Raw genomic sequence first — 8,893 nt, forward strand, 5'->3', positions numbered from 1 at the left:
CAATTCCGAATCCTCAGCCCCAGAGCAAAGCTGCACTGCGGTTTGGTTGTTTCGTTTGGTTTTCCGAAAGGCGACCGCTTCGGTTTAAGGCGGATAGATCCACACTGTGCGGAGTGTGAGGAGCTGTAAGCCTCCCCTTATTGACGTGACATATTGTAATGGCTTCTTTGGTTACCTATCAAGTTACTGTGTACTTAGAAAGCTTTAATCTGTAGATTATTTACTCAATAGACTGTAACGGCTTCACATAATAGCCCATAACGGCTTCCAGCAGTTATAGCCTATTGTGTCAGGGAGTTGGTGTTGATTTTTCCACCCTAAATCTAACACAAAGCATCTGGGATAATATATGGCATTGTGCTGGCCTAATAGGAAGTGCCTGCGCTCTCATTTTGTTCAATTCTTTTGCTTTTAAAAAGTCAATATCAAGAAAAGTGTTTGTTTTCCTAAAAGCACAGGAGGAATTTTGTTACTCTCAGTGCTTCTATGGTCAAAAGTGGGCAGAAAGCTCAGAGATGGTGAAGGCTGAGCGTGCATTGCCAGCATCCTGCCATGGTCATCAATGACATCAATGAAAACATAGAATAAAGAACCACAGCATCACTAAGGTTAGAAAAGACTGCTAAGATCCCCAAACCCAACCCACCTCCACCATGCCCACCTCCACCATGCCCATAACCATGTCGTCCAGTGCCACATCCCCATGGTTCTGGAACACCTCCAGGGATATACAGATGCAATATCTTCAACACATTCTTAATGTTTTGGGTTTGTTTTTTTTTTTTTTTTACTTTTAAGATATTTGGCATTTAAAGGACAATTTCCACCAGGTGAAAACATCTCTAATTTTGAGCCCAACTGCTCCAAATTGATTTGATTTCATTTAAAGCCTAGGTAATTAATTAAAACCACTTGACAATGCCCCTTTAATATTTAACCAAAGAACACACTGTGCTCCAGCTGAGCTGCTAGATGTTTACGTCTTATTAGCAGGCTTCCCAAAGCTTGGAGAGGAGGATTTCCGTGCAAGTTCTCACCCCACCTTTTAATTACACCTAAACAGCTCATTATGGTTCTACTACAAACTTTGCTCACGAGAACATCCTGCAACATGCATTTAGCATGTACCGACAGTGCATCCCTACACACTGGGTCTCATACATCACTCTATTTTTACTCACTGGAAGATCTCAGGAAACCTCCCTGCTCCATTTGGGGCAGAGCGAGCACCAACGCTCGTTTCCATATTAATTGCAAACATGAAATAAATGCTCTGTTAAGACACGCATTCATACCAAGCTATAATTAAGCAATATGTAGACGTGCTCCCAGTACTCAATAAGCTCAGGGAAACTGCAAGTAGCTGGGGCTGTGGGCGGCATGGGGAAGGGTGAGAATGGCTTTCCCTGGGGGATGTTTCACCATATGCTTCTCCCCATAAGCTGTGCATGCAACGGGGAGCCACGCTGATGCTCAGGGCTCCCATCCCAGCCCCTCTCCCACGCTCTGCTTTCCATCCCTGCTGCACTGTCCCCATCCTGCTCCACACCCATACCCCACTGCAGCTCCCATTCAGGCATTTATACAGGGTAGTAGAGCCCTTTGAGCCACTTTTTTGCATCTCCCTGGCTGCAGGGGCAAGGTGCTGGTGTTGCTTGGTCAGACGGGGGTGGGATGGATGCTCAGCATCCTTGGGGGGGTTTCCACGTGGAGCAGAGAGAAGACCCAGTGCAGGTTGCAGGCGGATCGAGCCTCCCTCCTTTGCTCAACCCGGGGGCTGAGATGATAATTTGCTTGCACTTGAGTAATTTCTGAAAACATAAACAACATCTTGCCATGTGTTGGCCTTTTTCTGTTTCTTGGGATTGATTTCAGCCCGTTGTGACAACAGAGGGATTCTGCAAGAAAGCATTGGCTGAGGGAGTGAGATCATTAACGCCAGCTCACGAGTCCTAATTGCCCCAAATGAGTTACACACTGAAATAGCCTGGCCCAGTTATCAGCCAGAGCATCCCTGAAAGCCGGGCACTGAATGCAGAGAAGGCTGCATCTGAAGCACCATTCTCAGCCCTCTCCCAGTTGCTTTTCTGAACAACTCCACCAGGATTTATACCGTTGATGTGAGATTATTCCCTATACTTCTATTTCTTGTTCAAATGTATAGAAATTAATTTTCTGGTCATAATTTCAGTACCTCTGGGACATTAGCAGGATGGAAGTAAAAATAGAACATCATTACGGTGTCAGGTAATGCGGATGAGTGTGACTAATAACCTGAGTGTCATTGATTTAATAATCTAATAATGTCTCTGCACACTCAGCTCGCAGACTCACAGTTTGCAGATCAAGATTTAAGCCCGGCTGCAGCTGCAGATCGGAATCAGTACCTCTGCTTTAGGGCTTGGACCGATGATAAGCAACCTGCAGCTGGTTTTCCAAGATGAAGGAGTGGGAAGGAAACGGCTGGTGTCTGCAGGTGTTGCATTCCCATGGGTAACAGCAGTGGCAGGTCACAGCTCCCACTGGGGACATTTCCCAAGCTCAAAAAGAAACGCTCATCAAGCAGCAAAGGTCTGGCAGCTTCCAAACAGCTGCTGGCCCATCAACAATGTCACCTAAAAATGCAAAGGAAAAGAGCTCTAAGGTTAATTATGACACTTTCTTAGAAAGGTGTGTTCCACAGCCTTGGAACGAGAAGGAAGGGAGGGACTGGTTGGACAGGCAGTCATTGCCCCTTCCCTGGCATCCCCAAGGGCAGGGTGACAGATGAACCCACACTTCTTTCCCTTGCCACTGTGTGTGAAACTGCACAGAGATGCCCACTAATGAGACATGACATCATGTTTGTTATAATTCGGGTGTAACAGGGACTATTGACCTTCTCAAACAGTGTGTGAAAATCCTGTCTGGCTAAGCATCTTCAGTGCAGTAAAATTTGCCTCTACCTCGGTGCCAGCCTCTTCTCACAGGTAACAGCAACAGGACAAGGAGGCGATGGCCTCAAGTTGCTCCAGGAGAGTTTCCAGTTGCATATTAGGGAAAAGTTCTCAGAAAGAGCAGTGAGGCACTGGCACAGGCTGCACAGGGAATGGTGGAGTCACTGTCCCTGGAGGCGCTCCAGAACTGTGGAGATGTGACACTGAGGGATGTGGTTATGGGCATGGTGGGGTGGGTTGGTGTTGGACTTGGGGATCTTAGTGTTTTTTTTCCCAACAATTATTCTGTGATTCTATTCTATGATTCTGTCTGGGGCTGCCCTGAGGCACCTCAGGAGGCAAGTGGGTTTTAAGCACAAGCTTTGACCCCCGGAAAACCCTTTGCAAATAATTCCACTTTTTCCAGACCATGCCCCAAAGGCCTCATTGGTCTCCAACCCCTCTTCATCTCAGACATATTTATTTGTTTCCACTTAACTTCTCCCAGATAAGAGGAAGACTCCCCAGGGAGTTACCATAGAAACACTCGATGCAGACCTGGCAAGATCAGGGTAGCAGAGCCCAGAAAGATGGTAGAGATTATGAGAAATTTCACAACCACTCTCCAAGCGCCATTCCACTGGAGGATGAGCAAACCCAGGACTTAAAATAGAAAACATCCCACATGGTCACCAACAGAGTGGCTGCAAATGGCTCCTCTCTCTGGGGACACTCAGTGCCCTGAAGCCACAAACGTCCACTGGAAACTTTGAAAGAGCTCTCAGGGAGTTCCCATATTGTCTTTTCCAGATGCCTCGCTGCAAGCAAGCCCTGCAGCAGTTCTTTGCCGCACTCTGGGAAGCCCTGCTCCATAGCCATGGTCCATTTCTAATTAAGAAATATCCATCTGTGGTAATTAGCTTTCTACTTGCTGGGGGTCTCAGTTGTGCCCTTTGGGTTTTCCCAGCAGCCAGGCATTGGAAGGGTTCTCTGACAACTTCCCAGCCTTAGCAAAGCCCTGCTGACTCTCACACCGTCTGCACAAGTGTTTAAAAAGCACCCAGGTCTTGGCTAGTGCCTGGTGACATTGAGAACCCTTTAAGCAAGGAAATGTCCTTCTGCATAATGGACTGAGAATGATGGGATTAAATGCAAGAAGGAAATGTAAGAAGTCAAGGAGCTACCTGCCATTAACAGCTGTCTGGTGTCTCGTTCAGGGCGATTTACCACTGCTTCTTCTGTCCAAGCTGATCATTCAATAAAACACTATTGTGAAAGCAGATGTCATTGGAAGCACTTTTTGATATAGAAAATATTAATTTTCTGCTATTCAACAGTGCACCCAATTCCATTTTTTCTATTAAACTCTTCCTAGACTTTGAACAGAAGACAGTAAGAAATTAAGAGTCATGGTTTTCCAAGTGAGCCAAATTTTTGGGACAGTTACTGTGCTTCCTCCTGCCTGATGCTCATACACAGAGATATTGAGAGCCATTAGAAATAAATTATCCTTAACTGCAAAATAGAAGGGGATTCATCAACAATATTGATTTCTCTTTCACGTACGTGGAGTTGCTTTGGCAATTAGCCTTGGAATCACTGTTTCTTTCCTGTAAACCAAATTTTAGTTGCAGAGTTAAAGAAAGGAAATTGGGAAAGGAAATATTGGGAAAGGAAAAGGCAATTTGTAAGAAAAAGCATACACTGTACCAAACACGTGCCTCTGCCTCTAAATGTAGGCTGGGAGGTTGGCAGGGCTGGGTGGAGTCCTATGGGGGTTTATGAGTACATTTATCTTAATTGCATTCATGTGGCTGTGGAATGGCTTGATCTGGTGATAACTGATATCTGATTTTTATGCGTATTTCTGACAGATGTGAAGGACACACAGAGCAGGGAATGGATTGGATGTATGGATGGAGTTGTGGAAAAGATTCTTAATACTGTAACATAGTCAGGCATTAAATCTCAAAAAGAAACAGGCAAATTATGCATCTAACTACTTATCATGTAAACTTAGAGTGAATGTGAATGATACTCATTTCTTGGTTTACGAGCACCAGAGAGGCATGTCATAAAAGGGAGAATAATATGATTAAAATTAATGTAAAATACTATGGGAAGCATAACTTTCAAGTTTCATTTTTGCAATGCTGGAACTTCTAGATCTAGCTAGAATAAAATAATCTCAGAGCACATCGCTTTCCACTGTAACTACACTCACAGAAATTAATGCTCCTGGAGATGAGCACTTGCTTGAACAACAGCACTGCAACTGATCACTAACTGGCTTCAGCATCACTGCAAATACCCAGCAGAGCCCCACGCTCTGCTGCCCCACGTTCACTATGTGGTAAGCTAAGCTCCTATGCAATAAACACAGTGAATAAAATACAGAATTTCTCTGACCATAAGATCATGATGGTAATCCCTGGAATGGCAAAATTCAGGAAAGAAGTCACACTTCAGGTTGGATATTAGGAAAAAATTGTTCTCCAAAACAGCATTGCTGCAATGGCGCAGGGCTGCCCAGTGAATGGTGGAGTCACCATCCCTGGAGGTGCTCCAGAACTGTGGGGATGTGGCACTGAGGGACGTGGTGATGGGCATGGTGGGGTGGGTTGGGTTGGACTGAATGATCTCAGTGCTTTTTTCCAACCTTAATCATCCTATGATTCCATGACTAGCCCATTAACACCACCCCAGCCAGCCGTCCTTCCTACAAGCCATTTGCTCACTTGGGCTGCCGCGCACTGCTCTTCCAATTCACCACAACACATCATTCACTAGTTCTATTATTCTGTGTTAAATTCACTCATACAGGTTTTGTAAACTTACTTCCAAATTTTTATCTTGATTCTGTTCTCCTAGAGATTATTTATCCTTAATTTCCATGCTGATCTATAAAAAAATGCCTAAAACATGCAGCTCTAAACTGCCTAAAACTTTTCAGCTATACATTAGCCGAACCATGCAGATTATTACAGAAAGCATAGCTTGGAAAATCCCTAAGCTACTGTAATTAACCTATTTATACCTTAATTTTCTTATAAGATGCAAAAGAGTTCAAAAATTTAAAGAGTGTCTGTGCTGTTTCCAGCTTTGTGTTGGAGTTCAGGCCGTGCCTCCTCTGCTATGCACAGCTCCTGCCATGTATTGTTTAATCATTTTGAAGATGAGACGATTGCATCTGTGACCCACGAGGGCTTGCCAAGCAGCTCATCACATCTGCAAACCCCCGAAGCTCATGTGGAGAGTTCCCAGACCTTCTCTTACATATTCTGAAAAGAACTACTGCTGTTTGTGCCTCCCATCAGAGCTGCTATTTCATTTCCAAGCGGATGTAAATTAACACATTTTATTAATCAGACAGCATTAATGTCTGAGCAAAAAAATTTCAGCCTCCTCACAAAACCGTAGCATAGCTGTTATGAGATCCCCCTGGCTTTGCTCATGACCAGGAACAAATCTTTTTTTCCAGTCGCAGACATGCTTGGAGGCTAACAGAAACAAAGCCCAAGAGAAGCACGTGCAAAAGGACAGAAATATTTTCCCACATACCTGCTAAGAAAATGCAGCTTACGTGGTGCATTGAAGTCACATTTCCAGTAGGATCAATCTTGGTTGTAAAGCATCTTACTGGAAACAATATCAAAAGGCGAATCAGTCACACATGAAAGTAAGACAGGATATAGGAGTCTGTCTCTGTAGGACACCATGGAATTCTTTCACTCTCACTACATATATATAAAAATATTTTTTGCCAGACCGCTCCCCCATCCCCTCTAAATTATAATAATGTCAAAATGTAAAATGTTTGGGTTTTTGTGTGCACCTGGACTTCTGGATGCTCACCAATCCCACCCACAGACATGAGACCTCATGCCTGACTGATTTCAGTGTGGGTTGTCTGAAGTGTTTTGGAAGATCACCAGAATCCCAAGAGATTTATCCTCATAAGCTTTCTGGATTTAATAGTGACAACTTCTACTGGGCAAATTAGGCAAGTCAATTTTACAGCAAAGGCAAGTCAAATATGCTATAATTAATTCAAATTAACACACCCACAAGATTCTGAAGCCTGTGATCAGTCAGGTGGGGATGCCTGCAGGAATATCCAAATAGAAGTCATTATTAAGAACCTTGAGACTAAACATTTCAGAGGAAGCCAGAAATAACCTGCACAAAAACAGGCTGGATTGCAGGAAACCAAATGTTATCTTTCTGTAGAACTTTACTATTAGCAGTGACCAGCAAAGCGAAACATTTCCTGTAAATCTGGTTCTTTAACATTGCATTTAATTGTTCAGTATTCAGCCTCTATGGAGGACTACTGGAGTGCATCTCGCTCCACATATGGTCTATAATAGGAAACGATACCTCTGAAACTCTGAATAGCACAATGCCATTCAGGAAATTAGAAAATATTACGTTTTGTAGTTAGAACCTTCACACATCACTTGCTGATTTTGTTCCTTTATGAAAGCACAGTGTCCAGCATGAGTATGTACTGTGATCAGGCATCGATGAGAGAACCAAGGTGAAAAAAGCTTATCCTGAGACAACAGTTATTATTTAGATGCAGGGGGAAAAGAAAACAGTTTTGACGTTAGAATGAGAGCGTGGACTCATCACTTCAGCATTATATTTCATGCCCTGGGCAAAGCTGCAGGAAATGGAGACCAGGGAGGGATTTTGGATCATAAGGATGTGGATGGCTCATAGGCCATCACTGGAGGATGGCCAAGATCTTTTGAGCTGTCCATGGGCTACTGAAAGGAATAGAGACTGAGCAGAGATTCATGTGAGAAGAACCATGCTTGTTTGTCGGGGCTGGACACAGGCTGCCCACTGCTTCCCCTCCCATCCCCATAGCAGGCAGCAGAAGGGCACCACAGAGGAAGTAAGCTCAACAACGAGGGACACATTTTCTACAGGCTGTACTGAGACACGACATGTCCAGGAGTGATGCTGAACACCATCACTCTCCTCCAGCTCACTTCCCAGTTGCCTACTTACATGAACATTTGCCAGCTGTCAAGCTCTTGCTCAGTTCCAGTGAAAGCTCCTGGATTTTCTCCATTCCCGGTGATTATGTTGAGCTGCTGGGATCAGCTCCTGCTGATACTGGAAATGCCAGATCACCCCTCTTTAAATCCCTCCTCCTTGCTAATATGAGCAACACATCCCCAACACAGGCAGAATGCTTTTCAGCAGGACACACAGATGATAGAATCATTAAGGTTGGAAAAGTCCACTAAGATTATTTAGTGCAACCATCACCCCATCCCCACCGTGCCCACTAACCATGTCCTTAATGCCACAATGACAGCCACCTCCTCGGTACTGGCTCCTAAAGTTGAGCAGAGGTTCTTTGTAGCAGAAACAGCTCTCAGAGATGCTAAGGGCTCACACCACTCATGAGAGAGTTTGTACAGATGTAAAATCTTCCAGCGCTGTCTAAATGAGAAGAAAATAAGCCATCTGGCCATGGCCAACAAGCCACAAGCCATGAGAACGGCCAGTTTGTATCCTCCAGCCCACTATCCTGTCTCTGACTCAACAGAGCTGTTGATGCCTAAAGAAGGGGTTCAGACCAGGGCAGACACACAGCCTGTGTTCTCTGACTGTCTCCAGGGAGCTATGCTTAGTGACTTTCTACGCTTGAGGCGACTTCCATGTGTTATCACCCTTGCTGTATCGCTCTTCCATGAACTCGTCTAATTGCCTTTTGCATCATTTAAGCTTTTGGCAACCAGTCTCCTGTGGCAGTGAGTGCCACAGCTGAACAACATATTGTGATAGGAAACAGCTCTGCTGTGTGCACTGACAAGTACCCAAGCAGCTACTTTGGGTTTCCCACCCCGGGCCAAGCACTGTGTGATGGTGCTCTGCTGTGCACACCCCCACAGACAACCATGGCACTGTCTTCAAGCTGCAAGGCAAGCCCAGCCTTGGGGTCTCGCCTGTGTCTCCTT

The 8,893-nt window shown here is 44.8% G+C and overlaps 1 long non-coding RNA gene across 1 annotated transcript; it reads right to left on the reverse strand.

Annotated features, from left to right (window-relative positions):
• Positions 1–2,398: 2,398 nt before the first annotated feature.
• LOC122182961 lies at positions 2,399–8,017 on the reverse strand. The gene is made up of 3 exons (XR_006180049.1): positions 7,935–8,017; positions 6,477–6,554; positions 2,399–2,615 (listed from the first exon to the last, which is right to left on the reverse strand). It is a non-coding gene; the product is annotated as an uncharacterized LOC122182961 (long non-coding RNA).
• Positions 8,018–8,893: the final 876 nt, after the last annotated feature.

The sequence above is a fragment of the Lagopus leucura genome, unplaced genomic scaffold, assembly GCF_019238085.1.
Source record: "Lagopus leucura isolate 7727_CA_CO unplaced genomic scaffold, USGS_WTPT01 Super-Scaffold_100016, whole genome shotgun sequence".
Classification (NCBI taxonomy): domain Eukaryota; kingdom Metazoa; phylum Chordata; class Aves; order Galliformes; family Phasianidae; genus Lagopus; species Lagopus leucura.